Below are 24,328 nucleotides of genomic sequence, written 5' to 3'. Positions count from 1 at the left end.
CTTAACGGCAGATGACTTCAAGTGCTTCATTTTTGCGCAGGGTCTAGTCTCATCCAAAAACTCTGAGATTAGATAACGTGTTCTCTCTAGACTTGAGAGCGAACAGGGCCCCACCCTCCAGAAGTTTGCTGAGGATTGCCAACGGGTAGTCTGCGTAAGGAACAACTCGAGACACGTTGAGGAGTCAGGCGCAACATTCATTACAAGGACGAATTTCAGACCGGAAAAATACTCACCCCGAAAAAGCAAAGCTGGAAGTAAGAAAACTCAGGCTACACCTAATAAATATCACCCAGTCACAAGACCCGGATCCCTTACAAGCCCGTGCTAATCGCTACGATGGGAAACATTGGTCGATTCAATGTTTTTACAAAGATAAGTACTGCAATTAATGTGGCAGGAAGGGCTACAAAGCGACCCAGTGCAGGAAGAACAAGGTCAAGAACAGCGTCCGACAGACTAGATTCGACTTGGATTCAAATAATAACCAGTGCAAATATGCCAAAGTTAACATCGCAAATAAAACCGTGCATCTACAATTGGATTCCGGATCAGACCTGTCCATCATTAACCTTAAGACATGGAAATAGCCAAGGAAACCAACTATGCGGAAGACGAACAAATCAGCTCGAGCTGTGACAGGCGATAAAGTGGAATTTGAGAGAGAGCTCACACTCCCGGTGACCTTAAATGGTGTTACTAAAAAAGTGAAAGTGTATGTACATAGGACATCCGAAACCCTCTTCGGTACTGACTGGATGGAGCGATTCGAATTGTGGGACCAACCTATGAATAAATTCTGCCATAGGGTAAAAGACTCGTCTACGGGGGAGCAACAACTGAAGGATGAGTTAAAAGAGAATTTCCAGGAGTATTCTCACCAGGACTAGGAAAATGTACAAAGGCTATAGCTAGATTCGAACTAAAAAATACACTCTGCCTGTTTTCAAGAAGAAACGAAACGTCCCATTTGCAACAATAGAGAAAATCGACAAGGAATTGGATCGGCTTGAAGAGGCCGGAATACTATCGAAAGTATGCAGCAGTAATTGGGCAGCCCCTACCGTGACCAAGAAAACAAACCAGATTCGGGTATGTGCAGATTTTTCACGGGTCTGAATGCAGCTCTCAAAGATTACCACTATCCACTCCCCACACCAGAGGAGATATTCAACAAATTAAACGGTGGTAAGGTATTTTCTGGGGTGGATTTGAGTGACGCATATTTGCAGATCCCTGTCGAGGCTGAATGTTCAAAACTCCTCTATATAAATACACACAGGGAACTCTACAAGTTTGAAAGGTTAGCTTTCGGAGTCAAGGTCACACCTGCGATTTTTCTAGCAGGTCATGGACACCATGATGGGTTGCCTCAATTTCGCTTGCGCCTCCTTGGATGATATCGTCGTAGCCAGTAAATCCACAGATGAGCACCGAAAACACATACATGAAGTTTTTGAAAGAATTCAAAGTTTCTGTTTGAAAGCAAAAGGAACAAAATGTGACTTTCTGATGAAGGAGATACGTTACTTAGGTCACATTATTGATGAAAATGGTAGACACCCCGATCCTGAGAGGGCGGAAGCCATAAAGAACATGCCTGCTCCCAATAACGTGCAAGCACTACAAAGCTTTCTAGGCCTGGCTAATTTCTACCAAGTCTTCATCAAGAATATGCATGATTTGCGCGCTCCACTAAATGAACTGCTGAAGAAAGAGAATACCTGGGACTGGACGCCAGAATGCCAGGAGGCGTTTGAGAAGATCAAAGAGTAGTGGTTGATGTGCAGAAATCAGAAGCTTATAGTATTAATGCTGGGGTCTTTCAGGAGTCCATCCTGAGTCCAACTCTCTTTCTGATCTACACCAATGATCTTCCAAATCACATCCTTACATCATTCGTAGACTCCTGATCTAAAATGGAACACGTACAGCAAATCCGTTGCCAAGGTTGCCGAGAAAATGGTGCGGTCCTTCTACTGCTCCAGTAGATACCTCACTGCTGATGCAATTCTCTACTTATATAGGATCCAAGTACGTCTAAGGATGGAATACTATTGCCACATATGGGAAAGAGCTGCTAGGAAAACTTATCCTGCCTTGACAGAGTCCAAAACAGACTTCGTAGCCTAGTAGGAGATGGCCCTTTTCTCTTCCCTACAACATTTTTCTCACGGAAGAAACATTGCGAGCCTGTCTCTGCCTAATCGTTATTTTCATAGCCAGTGCTCTTCTGAGCTTTAATCTATGGTCTCCCACCCCTCGCTTAACTTTCACGAGAAACACTTGTAACACTATCAATAATTTCCCCCACTCTTTATCCCTGCCTAAACATAAACGTAAATTCCATGAGCAAGGTTTTTTTTAGAACTAGACGCGTGTGGAACTGTTTTCCGTTTGCCTGCCTTCCAACTGACTACAATATGGTCGTCTTCAAGTCCAACGTAAACAAATTCTTGATGAGGTGTCTCCTTAAGTAATCCAATTTACCAAATTTCCACTACTAACGATTACTACGATATTGTCCCATTGACTACTCTACACTCATTAACCCTTATCCTCGAGTGGCCTCCAGATTTTGATGAGGGGATACTCCTATGCAAACAAAAAAAATGTTTGGCTAAGAAACACAGGAGAGTTACAAGAGGAAGTAAATAGCGTGTAACTATTGGTCTGCTAACAATTATAAATATTAGTTACTTACCTTATCATTATGTCATGTGTTCCCAAATAAATATAGCGGTTTTTTTTTACGATAAAGATTGAAAACTCATGTTTTTTTTTTAATAATGCGGTAATGTTTATTGACTTCTTACATTTACAATTAAGTAGATATCATTGATTTTAGTTGAAATTAGCACAAAACGTCAATAAATACATTTTTTTAAATCGAATTTTTAGTTTTCTGATTTTCGCTATTATACAGGGTGGCACGATAAAAGTGTCAGTCTAAGGAAAACACTACATATTTATTTTAAAACCTTTATTGAAAAATCAATTCAAGTAACTTCAGCCTCAATATCCGCCTCGATACGGGTCTGGACTGGGAGCATGCCTTCTCCACAAGCGCCGGCGGGAGCTTGGCCAATACTCGGCGGATGTCGGCGATCAGGATGGCTTTGGTGTTGTGGGAGGTCATGTTGGTGATATTCTCAACGTATGACCAAGCGTATTTGTCTAGCAGGTTCAGGTCAAGGGAGGAGGGGGCAGTGAAAGAAAGGTACAAAGTTGTAGCACTTCTTCTGAAGCGAGGCCTGGGTCCTGCTGTCACACCCAGGTCTGGCAACGGTCACCTGATTACACCAAGTGATCGACACGCTCTTCAGCACATCCAGGTACACTTTAATGTTGACTTACAAGCCGACTTCGAAGATGTGAAGTGGCATAATGTGGCTCTCACTTGATGCCACACCAAAGACCATAACCATGATCGGACATTGTTTTCATCACTCTGGACACGTTCCTGTTTTTCGTGGCAATCCAGCGATGCATTCTGAGCATGCTGGCAATGGTCCAGTTGTCATAACTTTGATCGGTAGAGAGCATGAGTTGTTGCTTTCAGACATGATAGAAGGCTCCTATCACTCTTGGGATTTATACACAGCCGGCCATGGTACTGGTAGATGGTCTGCAACAAAAAAATAAAAATAAATAAATAAATAAAAGAAATGAATAAAGAAAAAAAAAAAGAAAACCGGTTTTCATAAAACAGAAATGGAATCATGTCTTTTCTAGGGCGACACTTTTCTCGTTAAAACCTATAGTATAGTTGCACCATTTTTTATTGTATAGACCTAGATAAATATTTAATACTTCAAAAGGAATGTTATCATTAAGAATAAACGACACTAATTAACGACGAAAGCACATGCAGTCCAATATTACAAAATTAACAGTAATAGCGTAGCTAATACAATCAAATAAAATTTAAATAATAACCTTCCTGTATACACACACACACACACACACACACACACACACACACACACACACACACACACACATATATATATATATATAGTCATCTACGTACAGTACTGTCAAGCTTCTCACCACTACGCTATTCGGCTGCTGCTGTGCGGATAGTGAATTAACGATGGTTTGACATCATTCTCATCTCTTAGCTCCAATATGCTCAACCTAAGATAGGGAGAATTATAGTCATCCACGTACAGTACTGTTTCGCTGTATCACAGCTCATCAGTGCGGCTAGACAAATTCACATTTGTCATCAATTGAAATGAATGGCTCTCGTCTTCAGGAGGCCTCAAGTTTTGACAAGCTTCTGGGCTTGACCATTACTCCTGATCTTAAATGGAACACGTATATCAAATCTGTTGCCAAGGCCGCTGGAAAAATGGTGGGATCTTTCTATCGATCCAGTAGATATCTCACTGCTGATGCTATTCTCTACCTATATAAGAGCCAGGTACGTCCAAGGATGGAATACTGTTGCCACATCTGGGCAGGAGCTGCTAGAAAGGACTTGTCCTGCCTTGATAGAGTTCAAAATAGACTTCGTAGCCTCGTAGGAGATGTCCTTTTCTCCTCCTTGCAACCTCTATCTCACAGAAGAGATGTTGCGAGTTTGTCTCTGATGTATCGTTATTTTCATGGAAAGTGTTCAACTGAGCTTCAATCTATGGTCCCCCCTCGCCAAACTTTCACAAGAAACACTCGTCTAGCTGTAAACACTATCAATAATTTCCCCCACTCTTTATCTGTGCCTAAACCTAAACGTAGATTCCATGAACAAAGCTTCTTTCTTAGAACTGCACGCCTGTGGAATTGTCTTCCGTTTTCCTGCTTTCCGGCTGACTACAATATGGTTGTGTTCAAGTCTAAAGTAAATAAGTTCTTGATGAGCCGTTCCATATAAGTTATTAAATTTACCAAATTTTCATTACTAATGATTACTATATTGACCAATTTCTATTGTACACTCTTTAACCCTTATCCTTGAGTGGCCTCTGGGCCTTGATAATGTGGTGACGCCTTTGTAAAAAAAAAAAAACTACCTCAAGCCCGGTTCGAAACTCGACCGCCCAAAAGATATATATATATATATATATATCTTTATATATATATATATATATATATATATATATATATATATATATATATATATATATATATATATATATATATATATATATATAGTTAGAAAAACAAAACACGTATTATTATTTTGAGCAAGATTATCCATACGGATATATATATATATATATATATATATATATATATATATATATATATATATATATATATATATATATATATATATATATATATATATATATATATATATATAACGTAATATAACGTAATTATATATATATAATATATATATATAACGAAATATAACGTAATTAGGTATATATATATATATATATATATATATATATATATATATATATATATATATATATATATATATATATATATATATATATATATATATATATATATATATATATATATATATATATATATATATATATATATATATATATATATATATATATATATATATATATATATATATATATATATATATATATATATATATATATATATATATATATATATATATATATATATATATATATATATATATATATATATATATATATATCCGTATGGATAATCTTGCTCAAAATAATAATACGTGTTTTGTTTTTCTAACCAGGATGTTAGGCAAACAAATAAAGGTTAAAAGAGAGAAGAAAATAAACAACAAAAGAACTACGAGAAATTGCTGCGTTATTATAAACAGAAGTATTTGTTTATTTATTTATTAAATACATGTTTATGAATACCGATTAGATAAGCTTGCTTCATTGTTTGTTTCTTTGTTGTTTTTAAAATGCACCTTTTTGTTTTTTATTTTTTTTTATTTGGTTGTCTTTAAAGGTTATTTTCGACCTGAGTGACGGAGAAATATAGTGACTGAAAAATGACAGATTAGAACAGAAAAACAAAAAACAAAAAAACATAATAAATAACAATGAAACAAAACAAAAGAAAACATGGACGCCGGTAAAATGTTATCAATAGAAATATAACGCAATTAGGTACTTATGTATCTTTTGGCCCGGATATCCGTGATATTGGCTCCGGCTCGACCGGCAGCTGACGAGAATCGCTGAAACAAGCTGAGGGCTGATCAAATAACAACTTTTTACAGAATTCTATTTTTATATATAATAGATCTATGTGTCTATATTAGTGAAATTGTCTGTGTGTGTACATTTCCCTACCAAATTACTCTGTCAATTTTCAGTCTACAGATTCAAGATTTGACATAAGTCGTATTGAGATTTAGGAAAATCTTTTTAATCGGTTTTCGGCTAGAAATTTGGCTGTCAAGGGGTCAAAGTTGAACGATTTGTCCTTCGAAAATTTTACCACATTTTTCCGCCAATTTTGGGTCTAAACACTTATAATGTAGGTTACTTGGACATGGATCAAACTTTTTAACTTGATTTGAGCCCAAAACAATAAATGTTACGGGGTCAAAATTGGGGTCAAAGTTAAAAAAATTGGACCTCTCAGCCAATTTTTGGTCTAAACATTTGAAATTTTACATGAAGTGTATTCAGATATAGGGCAAGCTTTTTAATTTTGGTCGAAAATTTGGCTACAAGGAGGGTAAAAGTTCAAAAGATGTGACGCTTGCGGTCTCTAGCAAACTCTTCAGCCAATTTTGGGTTTAAACATTTGAAATTTTACATAAAGGGTATTCAGGCATGCAGCAAGTTTTTAACTAGCTTTTGGGCGAAAATTTGGCTGACAAGAGGTCAAAGTTGAAAGAGTTCAGCTTTGCACACTGTATCAAACTCCTCCGCCAATTTTGGGTCCAAACACTTGAAATGTTAGATGAAGGTTACCTAGAGTCGCAAATCTGATAGGCCCTGAACTGGCATCTAAGCTTCAGCCTCTGTCCCATCGACGAAACGTTGCATCCCTCTGCCTTATCTACAAGTATTTTAATGGTGAATGCTCTGACGAACTGCAAGCACTTGTGCCCCCACGACGTGAACACCCTCGACAGACCCGACAGGCTGCAAAATCCCACCCCCACACTGTAGAGATCCCTAGATGTAAAAGATCTTTCTACTCCAGTAGTTTCTTCCCCAGAACCACTAGACTTTGGAATTCCATTCCAGGTCCCTGCTTCCCCAACTGTACTGACGTGCAGAAGTTTAAGTGCAACGTGAACCAACATCTTGCTGCCAAAATCCCTAGATAGTACCCCAGTAGTTGTTGCCCCTGATAGTAGCCCCCTACACCAAAGTTGCAATGTGCCTTGTTTGGCGTGAAAATGTAATATATATATATATATATATATATATATATATATATATATATATATATATATATATATATATATATATATAAGTGAAAGTGTCTGTCTGGGTGTGTCTATCTGTTTGTATACGTTTCCCTACACAATAACTCTGTCAATTTTCCGTCTACTCGAAATTTGATATACAGGGTATTGAAATTTTGGAAAATCTTTCTAATCGGTTTTCGGCCAGAAATTTGGCTGTTAAGGGGTCAAAGTTCAACGATTTGATCTTTGAGAACTGTATCGAACTCCTCCGCTAATTTTGGCTCTAAACACTTGAGATTTTGGATATAGGTTCCTTGAACATTGATCTAACTTAATAACTTGATGTGAGTCCAAAGCAATAAATGTTAAGGGGTCATAATAGGGGTCAAATTTAAAAAAAAATTGGCCGCTTCAGTTTCTACCAAATTACTCAGACAATTTCAAGTCTAAACATTTGAAATTTTACATAAATGGTAGTCAGAGATCGGGCAAGCTTTTTAATCGGTTTGGGTCGAAAATTTTAGTTATCAATATATAAATCTATGTATGTATGTATGTATGTTTGCATGTCTACCTAAAACTTTCGACAGAGGCGACTGATTTTTATTAGATCAATATCGTTTTGAAGTTCGACTTTTCAGACGGAAAATATCTAAAAATTGGCTAAAAACATTAATATCTTCACCTTCAACTGGGCACTTTTCTACAGGAGGGGTCGCTTTTTCCGCCAATATTTTCGAAAGTCATCCTCTTCTTTCTATTGTCGAGCCCTAATTATAACCTACAACACTTCCGGTTTGGCGGTGGTTGTAACAGCAAAGACGTCAGGTTTTGTCCCGTTTTTTTCCTTCTTTTCCGGTACGGGATCGAGCCTGCCTTCCTACTACCACTTTTTAGTTTTTGTTTTTGCACAACACACACCTCCAAACACCCGAGCAACGCCGGGCTAAAATGCTAGTATATATATATATATATATATATATATATATATATATATATATATATATATATATATATATATAGTAAGTTATAAAATGTATATGGCGATTAAGCTACACTGAATATTCCGCGTTATACCTACTTGTTTTTTTTTGTTGTTTTTTTTTTGTTTTTTTTTTTGTTTTTTGTTTTTTCATTTCATGTGCGATAAATAAATGTCGTTAATTATGTTTCTCCGCGTTTTTTATTTCGCTCGACTTGTTTGGGCGGATCTCGTCAACTGCTGGTTGAGCTAGAACCAACGTCATGAAAATCCGGGCCAAAAGATGCGTAAGTATTTCCAATTATATGTTGTTTTGTTTATATATATATATATATATATATATATATATATATATATATATATATATATATATATATATATATATATATATATATATATACAGTGATGATCATATTTATTGGCACGGTAAAATAAAAGTTAAATTTTGTCTAATAAATTTTAAAAAAGGGATTAAATTAAAGAAAATAACAAAGTATATTATGTATTTTTAACTGGCCTTTCCGATGCAGCAATCGGATTTTAGAAAAAATAAATAACAAAGGAACAACAAACATAATTGCAAAAAACCCTTGTTCAAAATTATTGGCACGATTTATTTAATAATCAATTGTATAGCCTTTGGCCTTGATTACCTTCCTCAGTCGCTTTTCATAGTTTACAACCAAGTTGTTGCACTCTTCAGTAGTAATTTTAGCCCACTCTTCCTGACAATAATCCTCCAATTGAATAAGATTCTTAGGCTTCCTTTGCATTACCCTCAATTTTAATGTTCTCCATAAATTTTCAATTGGATTAAGGTCTGGGCTTTGTGATGGCCACTCCAAAACATTAATATGATTGTCCTCAAGCCATTTCTTAGTCAGTTTAGCCGAATGCTTTGGGTCATTATCTTGCATGAACCACCAACGACGACCAAGTGAGAGCTCTTTAGCAGAGTCTTTCAGGTTTTCATCCAATATTTTAACATAATATTCCTTTTTTATGCTACCTGTGACCTTAACAAGTCGCCCTGGTCCAGAGGCAGCAAAGGATCCCCAAAACATCAAACTGCCTCCACCGTGCTTCACTGTGGGTATGGTGTTCTTAGGCAGGAAAGCTTCGCCAGATTTTCTGTAAATATAAAACACTTTATTGTGGCCAAATAACTCTATTTTCGTTTCGTCAGTCCATAGAACACGTTTCCAGAATGCAACATCTTTATCAATATGACGTTTTGCAATGGCTAGCCTTGCTTTCAGGTGCATAGGCTTCAATAAGGGAGTCTTTCTCGGACGACATGCTTTTAAACCAGCTCTCTTCAAAACTCTACCAACTGTATGTCGAGATACATTCACTCCAGAGGTGCTCTGTTCATCAACAATCTCCCCAACAGAGATCCTTGGGTTTTGTTTTACTTGTCGAACAATTTTCCGTTCATCTCTTGGGGAAAGAATCCTTTTTCTCCCTCTACCCTCTAAACTCATAACGTGGCCTTGCGATTTGAACTTGTTTATTATGGCTCTAACAGTGAATTTGGGAAGGTTTAGCTTCTTTGAAATCTTATCATAGCCCTCCCCATTGGTATGGCATGCTACAACAAGCTTCCTGACGTCTTCGCTGTGTTCCTTAGTTTTAACCATGGCGATTGAAAATTATAATTTAGTCACTTATAATAGTTTAAATAAATAGCTATCTAAAAATTATCTGAAAAAAATTATTCACTGAATTAGCGTTAAACAAGCATAATATGGCTATAAAAAAGTTCAGAAAGCACGTAAACCGGAAATTGATTGATATTATACTGATACTAAAAGAAAAACAAAGCCGTGCCAATAATTTTGAACAAGGGTTTTTTGCAATTATGTTTGTTGTTCCTTTGTTATTTATTTTTTCTAAAATCCGATTGCTGCATCGGAAAGGCCAGTTAAAAATACATAATATACTTTGTTATTTTCTTTAATTTAATCCCTTTTTTAAAATTTATTAGACAAAATTTAACTTTTATTTTACCGTGCCAATAAATATGATCATCACTGTATATATGAATAAAAAATCACTATGAAAATATATGAATTTTTATATCTTTTCTGTATTTATTTTCTGTGTGTTGACGTGTAGGAATACAAAAAGTCTTTTGAAAAAACCCCAAAAACAAGAATGTTTCCTTCAAAAGCACATAATCGATCTTCCTCAGTGTGAATATATACATACATACATATATATATATATATATATATATATATATATATATATATATATATATATATGCACATATATATACACATCTCTCCATCGTACAGTATATCGATACACTATGGCTGACTGGGATAGATTCCGTACATTTATATCGGATCTTCCTCTACGTTCCATGTTTAAAAAGGATGTGTCGTCTATAGTATCAGACCTGACAGAATGGTTAATTGTAGGTATAGACAATTTCATACCCTCGAAAAAGTTCCAGCAAAAATCTAACAGCTAGCCATGGTTTTCTCCAGAATGTGCTGCTGCTATTGCGTACAGAAATCACTTTTTCCAATGCTTCCAACGTAATAGATGTATGAAAACTAAAGCCGCTTTCAGGACTGCCAGCAACCATTGTAAGAAAGTAATAAAGAACGCAAGAGAGTTGTGTGCTCAGTTCGTCAAGTCCAAAGTAGCTGAGCAGCGGCTTGGCTCCCACCAGTTTTGGCAAATTGCAAACAGAATCCTGAACAGAAGCGTGCGCTCTATCCCAACTATCATCAATGGACCTGAGTTAATCTCGTCAGCATTCTAGCAGCTCCTGCCCAGATGTGGCAACAGTATTCCATCCTTGGACGTACCTGGCTCTTATATAGATAGAGAATAGCATCAGCAGTGAGATATTTACCGGATCGATAGAAAGATCCCACCATTTTTCCAGCGGCCTTGGCAACAGATTTGATGTACGTGTTCCATTTAAGATCAGGAGTAATGGTCAAGCCCAGAATCTTGTCAAAACTTGAGGCCTCCTGAAGACGAGAGCCATTCATTTCAATTGATACCAGATGTGGATCAGAATGTTGATGATGTAAAGAGAGAAGCTTGGTTTTAGATGCATTAAAAGTAACCAGCCACTCCTTTCCCCATTGTACTACGTGCTCAAGATCAGAGGAGAGAGAATTGGAGAGAACTTGGTCGTTTACTGTCTTAGATGTGCTACCATAAATGGTAGTGTCGTCAGCATAAATGTCTACAAATGATGTAAGGATGTGATTTGGAAGATCATTAATGTAGATCAGGAAAAGAGTTGGGCCCAGGATGGACCCCTGAGGGACACCGGCATTAATACTGTGATTTCTGATTTTTGCCCCTCAACTACTACTCTTATGAACCTATCAGAAAGAAATGATTTATTAATTGAGAAGACATTTCCAGCTATACCATAGCTAGAGATCTTATGAAGTAAACCTTTATGCCATACCCTATCAAAGGCCTTAGATATGTCAAGAGCAATTGCCCTAGAAAGATTGCCTCCGTCGAGAGATTTTCTAATCCTATGAGATATAACTGTAAGCACATCTGCTGTAGATCTAGCAGAACGGAAACCATATTGAGTGTCACTAAGAAGGTTATTTTTGTTGAGATGATTGATTACTTCTGTATTTAACACAGATTCTAGCAACTTACTCATGACACACAGGAGACTTATTGGCCTGTACCGAGAGGGGGATGAGCGATCACCTGAATTCTTAAATACAGGGCATACTGATGAAATTTTCCAGGGAGATGGGAAACTATACTCCTTAAGACAACGTTTAAACAGTTTTGTAAGTATGGGCGCTAGTTCTGGTTGAAGTTTTTTTAGTACTATAATTGGAATACCGTCAGGGCCAGTTGCTTTACTGGAATCAAGGTTTTTGATTAGCTTGGCAACATCACGTACAGATATACGTATATCACATAGCGTGTTTTCTGATACAGGAGGAAATATTGGGGGCTGGCGGCCTTGATCGCAAAGGGTAGAATTAGCGGCAAAGTTCTTGACATTAGTTTTCTTTTGAAAGATCACTAGTCCTGACATTCCTAATGATGGCGGTCTTAACAGAGCTGAAAGAGAGAAACAGACCAAATACCAAGGTCTCATGTATGATATGAAAAGAAACTGGAACCTAAAGGGGATATCGATCATACCAGTTATCATAGGTGCCACAGGACTTATGAAGAAGAACCTGAAGTCCTACCTAACTAATATTCCTGGTGAACCAAGTGCAAAAGAGATTCAGACAATTGCACTTAAGGGAACAGCGAGGATACTAAAAAGAGCTCTCGGTTGGTTTCAATAAAAAAGCGGGGCAATGTTGGCAGCTGTTTGGCTGCCCCATACCCAGCATTACAATCTTCAAAGGAAGAAAAATAAAATAAAAAAATAAAAAAAAAGTTTAACTTAATTTGGCTACTACATAATGAGACATGATGGCGTATGTAAGTACATCCACTGGACCATCTGTAAAAATTAAACATCCAATGTAACAGCAAATCCTGGGAACATCAACCTGAAAGAATAGTTGGAAATTACTTATATACCATACATTACGACCATGTAATCTTTACAGCCTTGGAAATGCTGCTGTGAAACCTGACATAGTTATATGGAATAAGTATGAGAGAGTTGCAACCTTGGTTGAAGTGGGTGTTCCTAATGATGGAGGTCTGAATAGAGGTGAAAGGGAGAAACAGACCAAATATTAAGGTCTCATGTATGATATGAAAAGAAACCGGAATCTTAGAGAGATATCAATCGTACCAGTTGTTATAGGTGCTACAGGGCTTATGAAGAACCTGAAGTCCTACATAACTAATATTCCTAGTGAGCCAAATGCAAAAGAGATCCAGCTAATTGCACTTAAGGGAACAACAAGGATACTAAAAAGAGCTCTCGGTTGGTTTCGATGAAAAGCAGGGCAATGTTGGCAGCTGGTTTGGCTGCCCCATAGCCAACGATACAATCTTCAATGGAAGAAAAAAAATGAAATGGTGTCCTTAATTGTTACAGACATCCGACAGTAACGCAGATCCCACAACATTATTGTTAAAAAAGAGACCTAATTTATAAAAACTGAAGGCTAACGGAATAATAGATTTATAATAAGGAATATAAGAAAGGAATAGAACTAACGGCCACGAAATAGTAAAGTAAGCCTCACAGAATTAGGGAATAATGGACTAAAGGAATATCAGAATAACATGATAATTGAATATAATTTGTAAAAAAAACGGACTAACAAAATAAAAGAGTAGGGGTCACGCAAAACAATGTCACGGAGAAACGGAATTACGTTATACTAGGCTAACAGACTAGCAGAATAACAGAATAACGGTATACGACGAATTAAATAGACAAATGAAATACCAGACTAAAGGACACGATAAAACAATATTGCAAACAAATGAAATTACGAAATAATGGAGCAACAGAATAACAGAATAATAAGATAACGGAATAACGAAACGGGCTGATATAATAACGGACTAACGGAGAAGGAATAATAAAGTTACGGATAAATGAAATCACAGAATAATGGACTGATTGAATAACGAGATGACGAAATAACAAAATAACGGAATAAGACTAATGAAACTAAATTACAGAATACCGGATTCATGGAAAAACAGAAAAACAAAATTTCGGAACGGAATAAGAATAAGGAAAAAGCAACAACAGTATTACGGAAAAATGTGACAGAAATAAAACATGTGGGGAATAACAGAATTAGAGAATGGACTAAACGAATTACCGCACTAATAGACGTAGAATAAGGAATAATAGAATAATGGAATAACAAAATAACGAATAGGAATAATATAACAAAGAACTAATGGATACGGATTAACAGAATAACTACAAGCGGAAAGATGGAATAAAGGAATAGAACTAGGGGAATATCGGATTAATGAACAGTGACAAAACAAGTGTTATTGACTGACAACGTATAGGACAAGTAAAATCAAATATTTTTGTAAAATACAATTGTGGTGGTGGTGGGAGGAAACAAATCGTAAATGAGGTTCACACGAAACATTGACATTAGCTAAAGTAAACAAAGTTGTAGAACAGAAATTGTTTTGAAAAGGAAATGCAAATTAACAACGTTTTGAAATATATTTACTAAACTTTCTCGAAACATCAAAACAAATGGATACAACTATGACATGACACTTAATTCATCTAATATATAAAATACTATATGTCTCCGTCTGTCTCCATGTTTTCAAATTCTATCTCCACCGAAACTAAAAGTCGCAAAGCGGCGCTAGGGGCCTCAACTGATTGGATTTTTTTGCTTTATGGACAGTTCTTTTATGGGCCTTTAGCTGGTTAAAATAGTTTTTAAGGAGTCAAAAATCGGTCAAAACTGAAAATATCATTATACATTTTGCACATTTATCTTAGTTTATTTTTACTTTTTAATCAGTTTATGTACATGTCACGTTAATACAGTGGTAACGTCACCAGCTTTGAATGCCACAGTTTTGCTTCCGGTTTCGATTCTAGCTGATGGCACCCAGATACTTTTCTTTTTAACTTTTGAAATCACGACTCTATCAAAATATATATGAAATCTGGACAAATAAGAAAAAAAAAATCATATTTAAGCGTATTTTACGCCCGGGCAAAGTCGGGTGCCCCCCCCCCACACACACACGCGAGTAGAGATTCGAAAGATGAATGGAAAAGTCAAAGATGGACAAATAAGATATGGGATCGCTCCATACCATTCACTTATTTTTTTATTCTTGTCACTTAGGACAATGTCTATGTGACGAGATGAGCAAGGTGTCTATTTACATTACATTTAAAATTTTGCATATTAGCACAGTCGGGGAAGAAGGAAACACGAAGAGAATTCCAAAGTCTATAAGTCCAAGAGAAGCTATTAGAGTAAAAGTAGACTTTCCGGCATCTAGGAACAGTTAAAGGGTGGGATTTTGCTGCTAGACGAGTTTGTCGGGAATATGTACGCCAAGGTCAAGTGCAGTGAGTTCGTCAGAGCACATTCCGTTAAAACATGTCTATTCACATTGCATCTAAAATGCTTCATTTTATTACAGTCAGGGAAGCAGGAAACAGGGGGGGGGGGAGAACTCCAAAGTCTATACCCAAAAGAAGTTGTTAGAGTAGAAGGCTTTCCGATCTCTAGGTGCTTCTAAAATGAAGAGTCGGGATTTTGCTACCAGCCGGGTTTGTTAGGAGTATGTACGCTAAATAGGTACACATGCAATGAGTTCTTCAGACCACATTTTATTAAAGTACGTGTTAAACAGACAGGGGTGCAACATTCCGGCGATGAGGCAGAAGTTTGAGCTTGCTTGAAAGTACGAAACCTATTAGATTGGAAACTCTTTTTGAACTCTGTTTACGAGGGAAGCACTAGTTGTACATGCACCAGTTCGGATGCGGCAACAACACTTCATGACTTTGTAGGGATACAGGATATTCTCAGGTATGAGTAATCTTATAGAATGACTTTTGAAATAAAAATTTGAATATAAAATTAAATTATACATAACTACACTATTACATACAATACATTATTAAATACAATACACTATAAAATACAATACATTATTAAATACCATAGATTATTGAATAAAATATATTATTAAGTACAATACATTATTAAATGAAATAGATTATTAAATACAATACACTATTAAATAAAATACACGATTACATAAAATAGATTATCAAATACACTAGATTATTTAATACAATAGATTATTAAATACAATAAAATACAATACATTATTAAATACAATAATTATTAAATACAATACATTAAATACAATAGATTATTAAATACAATACATTAAATACAATAGATTATTAAATACAATAGATTATTAAATACAATAGATTATTAAATACAATAAAATACAATACATTATTAAACACAATCCATTATTAAATACAATACATTAAATACAATACATTATTAAATACAATACATTAAATACAATACATTATTAAATACAATACATTAAATACAATAGATTATTAAATACAATCCATTATTAAATACAATACATTATTAAATGGAATACACTATTAAATACAATACACTATTCCATAAAAAAACAATATTAAATACAATACATTAAATACAATACACTATTAATTACAATACATTATTAAATACAGTATATTAATTACAATACATTAAATACAATACATTAAATACAGTACATTGATTACAATACATTGAATACAATACATTAAATACAATACATTATTAATACAATACATTAAATACAATAATTATTAAATACAATACATTAAATACAATAGATTACTTACAATACATTAAATACAATACATTAAATACAATACATTATTAATACAATACATTATTAATACAATACATTAGATACAATACATTATTAAGTACAATACATTAAATACAATACATTAATTACAATACATTAAATACAATACATTAAATACAATACATTATTAAATACAATACATTAATTACAATACATTAAATACAATACATTAAATACAATACATTATTAAATACAATACATTAAATACAATACATTAATTACAATACATTAAATACAATACATTAAATACAATACATTATTAAATACAATACATTCAATACAATACATTATTAAATACAATACATTATTAAATACAATACATAATTAAATACAATACGTTATTAAATGCAATAAATTAAATACAATACAATATTAAATACAATACATTAATAAATACAATAGATTATTGAATACAATACACTATTAAATACAATACATTATTAAATACAATACATTAAATACAATAAATTATTAAATACAATACATTAAATACAATACATTATTAAATACAATACATTATTAAATACAATACATTAAATACAATAGATTATTAAATACAATACATTATTAAATACAATACATTATTAAATACAATACACTATTAAATACAATACACTATTCCATAAAAAACAATATTAAATACAATACATTAAATACAATACACTATTAATTACAATACATTATTAAATACAATAGATTATTAAATACAATAGATTATTAAATACAATAAAATACAATACATTATTAAACACAATCCATTATTAAATACAATACATTAAATACAATACATTATTAAATACAATACATTAAATACAATACATTATTAAATACAATACATTAAATACAATAGATTATTAAATACAATCCATTATTAAACACAATCCATTATTAAATACAATACATTATTAAATGGAATACACTATTAAATACAATACACTATTCCATAAAAAAACAATATTAAATACAATACATTAAATACAATACACTATTCCATAAAAAAACAATATTAAATACAATACATTAAATACAATACATTATTAATTACAATACATTATTAAATACAATATATTAATTACAATACATTAAATACAATACATTAAATACAGTACATTAATTACAATACATTGAATACAATACATTAAATACAATACATTATTAATACAATACATTAAATACAATAATTATTAAATACAATACATTAAATACAATAGATTACTTACAATACATTAAATACAATACATTAAATACAATACATTATTAATACAATACATTATTAATACAATACATTAGATACAATACATTATTAAGTACAATACATTAAATACAATACATTAATTACAATACATTAAATACAATACATTAAATACAATACATTATTAAATACAATACATTAATTACAATACATTAAATACAATACATTAAATACAATACATTATTAAATACAATACATTAAATACAATACATTAATTACAATACATTAAAAACAATACATTAAATACAATACATTATTAAATACAATACATTAAATACAATACATTATTAAATACAATACATTTAATACAATACACTATTAATTACAATACATTATTAAATACAATATATTAATTACAATACATTAAATACAATACATTAAATACAGTACATTAATTACAATACATTGAATACAATACATTAAATACAACACATTATTAATACAATACATTAAATACAATAATTATTAAACACAATCCATTATTAAATACAATACATTACTTACAATACATTAAATACAATACATTAAATACAATACATTATTAATACAATACATTATTAATACAATACATTAGATACAATACATTATTAAGTACAATACATTAAATACAATACATTAATTACAATACATTAAATACAATACATTAAATACAATACATTATTAATACAATACATTAAATACAATAATTATAAGATACAATACATTAAATACAATACATTACTTACAATACATTAAATACAATACATTAAATACAATACATTATTAATACAATACATTATTAATACAATACATTAGATACAATACATTATTAAGTACAATACATTAAATACAATACATTAATTACAATACATTAAATACAATACATTAAATACAATACATTATTTAATACAATACATTAATTACAATACATTAAATACAATACATTAAATACAATACATTATTAAATACAATACATTAAATACAATACATTAATTACAATACATTAAATACAATACACATAATACAATACATTATTAAATACAATACATTAAATACAATACATTATAAAATACAATACATTATTAAATACAATACATAATTAAATACAATATGTTATTAAATGCAATACATTAAATACAATACAATATTAAATACAATACATTAATAAATACAATAGATTATTGAATACAATACACTATTAAATACAATACATTATTAAATACAATACATTAAATACAATAAATTATTAAATACAATACATTATTAAATACAATAGATTATTAAATACAATATGCTATAAATTACAATACATTATTAAATAAAATACATTAAATAAATACATTAAATAAATACATTAAATACCATACATTATTAAATAGAATACATTATGAAATACAATATATTATTAAATAAAATACACTGTTAAATACAATACATTTTTAAATACAATACATTATTAAATACAATATATAATTGAATACAATATATTATTAAATACAATACATTGTTAAATACAATAGATTGTTAAATATGATAGATTATTAAATACAATACACTATTAAATACAATACACTATTCAATACAAAACACTATTAAATACAATATACGATTACATAAAATACATTATTAAATACAATAGATTATTAAATACAATAGATTATTAAATACAATACATTATTAAATACAATACGTCATTAAATACAATACACTATTCAATACAATACACTATTAAATACAATAGATTATTAAATGCAATACACTATTAAATACAGTAAATACAATGCATTAAATACAATACATTATTAAATACAACACACTATTCAATACAAAACACTTATTAAATACAATACATTATTAAATACAATAGATTATTAAATACAATACATTATTAAATACAATACATTAGTAATTACAATACATTATTAAATAAAATACATTAAATACAATACATTACATACAATACATAATAGATTACAATACACTATTAAACACAATACACTATTAAATACAGTATACTATTACGTACAATGCTATATAAAATAAGATACATTATTAAATAGAACACACTGTAAAATACATTAATAAATACAATACGCTATTACATACAAGACACTATAAAATACAATACATTATTAAAAACAATACAATATTAAATACAATACATTATAAAATACAATGCACGATTAAATACAATACATTATTAAACACAATACACTATTTAATACAATACATTATCAAATACAATACATTATTAGATACAATACATTATTAAATACCATACACTATAAATTACAATGCACTATTAAATACAATATACTAATAAAAACAATACACTATTGGATACACTATATTGATAAATCCAATACATTATTAAATTATACATAATACAATGGCTTATAAATACATTTGATGAGAGTTTTTTTTTACGAAAATAGGCGCAGGCAAAGCATGAAGCTACTACTTCAAAGTAAAAAATTAGCCAACGACAAAGGTTATACAGATAGATTATAGTCCAGTAAATAGCAATTCATTCCCCTTCGTCAGAAACATCACTCATAGAATGTGATAAGTAAAGGCTAAGGAAAGCGATAGTTACGCAACTGCCGGAAGTAAACACAAGATCAACTTTTTACGTTTAGTTAATTTATAAATCTGGTAAAATTGAATTATCTCCCTTAGTAGCTTCCACTTCGAATTCACAAGTGCTGGCAGTCATCAATAGAATGCCTTCCTTGCAGCAAATGGTCATATATAATAATCAAAATTTAATTTTGAATGAATAATATAATTAAAGCTACCGATTTGCTTTTTAAATCGAATTATGTTATGGATTTCAGTGATACAGAAACAATTCCATTTTTACTTGATATTTAATTTGCACATCATTTTGAAAGGAAGCGTTTATTTGATTAACGGTAGATAGCATGCTATCCGTTGCTGGCTAGACATCTTAAGTAATTTGCAATTGTATCTTTAGTATCGCCTGTATTGACTATTAATCTTTCAACCTCCGAAAAAGTGTCGAATAGTGACGTAACGGATAAAGTGCTACGTAAGATTCAGGGCGAGAGGACAGATATTGGAGCGCAATCGAGCACATGCTGTGGAAAAAACAGACAGGAAAGGGTAGCATCGTCACTTCTGTGAAAGAAGAGAAGAGATAATCTCCCACTAGATTGTATAGTCGATTTTGTATTTTCGCAAGGCAACAGTACTCTGAGCGGCAACTCCCCCCCCCACCAGTATGTGACTCTTATGCAGGCAGGAGATTGGACTACTTAGTGAAAATATTTGAAAATTAGTGTTCATTATTCTAATCAATAAATCGCTGACCCACCCGTTCCCGTAAGATCATCCAAGTTAAGTAACGTTGAGTCTGGCCAGTATTAAAATGGGTGACCATTTGGGAATACTAAGTGCTGTATATGTACTCTTTGCTTATCTCGACTTTGTTTCTAGTCGTCATGGACTTCTTTTTCTTGCCACTGGAATAAAGCAGTACTGATTCAGGAGAGATGAGGTTTGGGATTGCGCAACTTTTGCTTCATGATCACATGTATAAGTACTCTTACGAGTGGTAGCCATTGTCTCCCGAGGCAGAACGGAGGTCATTAGTCATTTACTATAAAAAAAAATACATGTAGTCGATATATAAGCGAATAGCGTAATAATGGAGGAGTAGCTCGGCATCTTCCCAAAAAGATATCTCCGAAAATTCTTGGTATTCGAACGGCAGAATAAGGCAATTAATAAACAGAAGAAATTCCACAAAAAATAAGTTTCGCTTTCAAGCAGAGAGAAAATGTGAATGACAGGAAACGGTTGTCATGCCAACCGGGAATTCGTCCTTGGAATCATTTTTGAATAACCCAGGGGCCAACTTGAACCCTCAGAACCCTTCCTTGCCGAAATTGTATCCCGCTCGTTGCGTTATTACCTAAAAATTTGAAATATAATCTTCTCTGCTGTCACAATTTTGATTAAAAAAATTCATCTCGTTGCACTGTCACATTTAAATATTAAATATCATTTTCATTTGGGTTGTCATGCTTAAGTTTGAAATGCTATTTTCGTCTTTCTGTCACACTTAACATTGAAATATAATTTTCGTTGCTCTGTTACGCTTAAGACTGAAATATAATTTTTTTGTCATGCTTAAGTTTAAGATACCGTTTTCGTTACTCTGTTACGCTTAAGAATGAAATAATACTACCTCTCTATCACCTTAGAATTTAAATATCATTTTCGTTGCTCTGTCGCGCTTAAGATTGAAATATAATTTTTCTGTCACAATTACGTTTGAAATAGAGTTTTTGTTAATCTGTTACGCTTAAGATTGAAATATATTTTTTCTGTTACGCTTAAGTTTGAAAAAATATTATCTCTCTGTCACATTAGAATTGAAATATCGTCTTCGTTGCTATGTCACGCTTAAGATTGAAATTATTTTCGTATCTGTAATGCTTTAATTGAAATACCATTTTCTTTGCCTTATCATACTTTAGATTGAAATATCATCTTCCTTGCTCGTTAACAATAAAATTTGAAATATTATTTTCGTTGCTCTGTCACACTTGAACTAGATATATAAAAATAAATCATTGGTCTGCCATGCTTACGTTCGGAATATACATTTTGTTGTTCTATCACATTTAAGATTGAAATAGCATTTTCGTTGCTCTGTCGCGATTAAGTTTAACTGGGAAATAATATTTTGCATGTCTGTCACACTTAAGACTTAAATAGCATTCTCTTTGCTCTGTCGCGATTAAGTTTAACTCGAAAATACTATTTTGCCCGTCTGTCACACTTAAGATAGAAATAGCATTTCGTTGCTCTGTCGAGATTAAGTTTAACTGGGAAATACTATTTTGCTAGTCTGTCATAATTAAGATTTAAATATCATTTCGTTGTTCTGTCGAGATTAGGTTTAAATAGAAAATACTATTTTGCCCGTCTGTCACATTTCAGATAGAAATAGTATTTTCGTTGCTCTGTCGAGATTAAGTTTAAATGGGAAATACTATTTTGCTAGTCTGTCATAATTAAGATTTAAATATCATTTCGTTGTTCTGTCGAGATTAGGTTTAAATAGAAAATACTATTTTGCCCGTCTGTCACATTTCAGATAGAAATAGCATTTCGTTGCTCTGTCGAGATTAAGTTTAACTGGGAAATACTATTTTGCTAGTCTGTCATAATTAAGATTTAAATATCATTTCGTTGTTCTGTCGAGATTAGGTTTAAATAGAAAATACTATTTTGCCCGTCTGTCACATTTCAGATAGAAATAGCATTTTCGTTGCTCTGTCGAGATTAAGTTTAACTGGGAAATACTATTTTGCTAGTCTGTCATAATTAGGATTTAAATATCATTTCGTTGTTCTGTCGAGATTAGGTTTAAATAGAAAATACTATTTTCACGTCTGTCACATCGTCACTATGATAGAAATAGCATTTTTGTTGCGTTGTCGAGATTAAGTTTAACTGGGAAATACTATTTTACCCGTCTGTCACACTTAAGTTTGAAATAGCATTTCGTTGCTGAATGTGCCGATTGAATGAAATCTTCTAAAAATAATTTCGTGCTTGTTTTTGTTTTTCTGTGTTATCTCAAGTATTTCAAGGTGTAAACTGCCTACGATAATCTGGCAGAGTTCGGCCTGGTTACGGACTGTGACGCGCCTGGTATTCACCTTTACTACGCATCTCCGATCAATGTCACCTGTGTAGCGGTCGCTTTTATTTAATTCGACGCAATTTCATTCACCTCGCTGATTGTCTTTACCAGCCCAGATTGTAATTGTCTGAACTAGGAAATACCAATTTTAAAACTCATTTAATTATAAAAAGACGAATTCCAAAATTTAAGTACTTTTTTTTATTATTTAACATGTATTCTCCATTTTGTAGTTGTTATGGTATGGTACCGATTTACCATCTGTTGAGAAATAGATAGACTCTTCCAATGACACAAATCAATAGACAACTTCTGCCAATTTCTAACTTTCCTCATGAAGGTTTAGTTATAAACGTCCAACCGTTTTTGTCGTATCCTTGTTCAATGATATACCGGAAGTACTTTGGCGAACGTCTCATCAGTAGGAAGTATAATCGTGAATGGACGCCACACTCGCCGAATCTTATGGTGTAACGTTGCTCCCTCTTATTTCGGGTGTCGATGGACTCTTCCAGAAACTATGATTAGAGTTAAAACTTAGTGTCGCAGCAGTTATGACGACAGTTACTAGTGGAGGTCATAGCAACAGAATCTGACGCAGACACTTTATCTCACAGAAGAGATGTTGCGAGTTTGTCTCTGATGTATCATTATTTTCATGGAAAGTGTTCGACTGAGCGTCAGTCTTTAGTCCCCCTCACCAAACTTTCACAAGAAACACTCGTCTAGCTGAAAACACTATCAATAATTTAC

General features: G+C 32.3%; 1 long non-coding RNA gene across 1 annotated transcript in view; it reads right to left on the bottom strand.

Annotated features, from left to right (window-relative positions):
• Positions 1-2,637: 2,637 nt before the first annotated feature.
• The window catches only part of LOC145259970 (uncharacterized), a 148,616-nt gene continuing 126,925 nt past the window's right edge, over positions 2,638-24,328 (bottom strand). Inside the window, exon 4 of the long non-coding RNA XR_013864241.1 lies at positions 2,638-3,628. This is a non-coding gene — a long non-coding RNA (uncharacterized LOC145259970). The remainder of the gene's footprint in view (positions 3,629-24,328) is intronic.

Source organism: Euprymna scolopes, chromosome 35 (genome assembly GCF_053919585.1).
Source record: "Euprymna scolopes isolate OS-2025 chromosome 35, ASM5391958v1, whole genome shotgun sequence".
Lineage (NCBI taxonomy): Eukaryota > Metazoa > Mollusca > Cephalopoda > Sepiida > Sepiolidae > Euprymna > Euprymna scolopes.
This window is presented reverse-complemented; position numbering and strand designations above follow the sequence as displayed.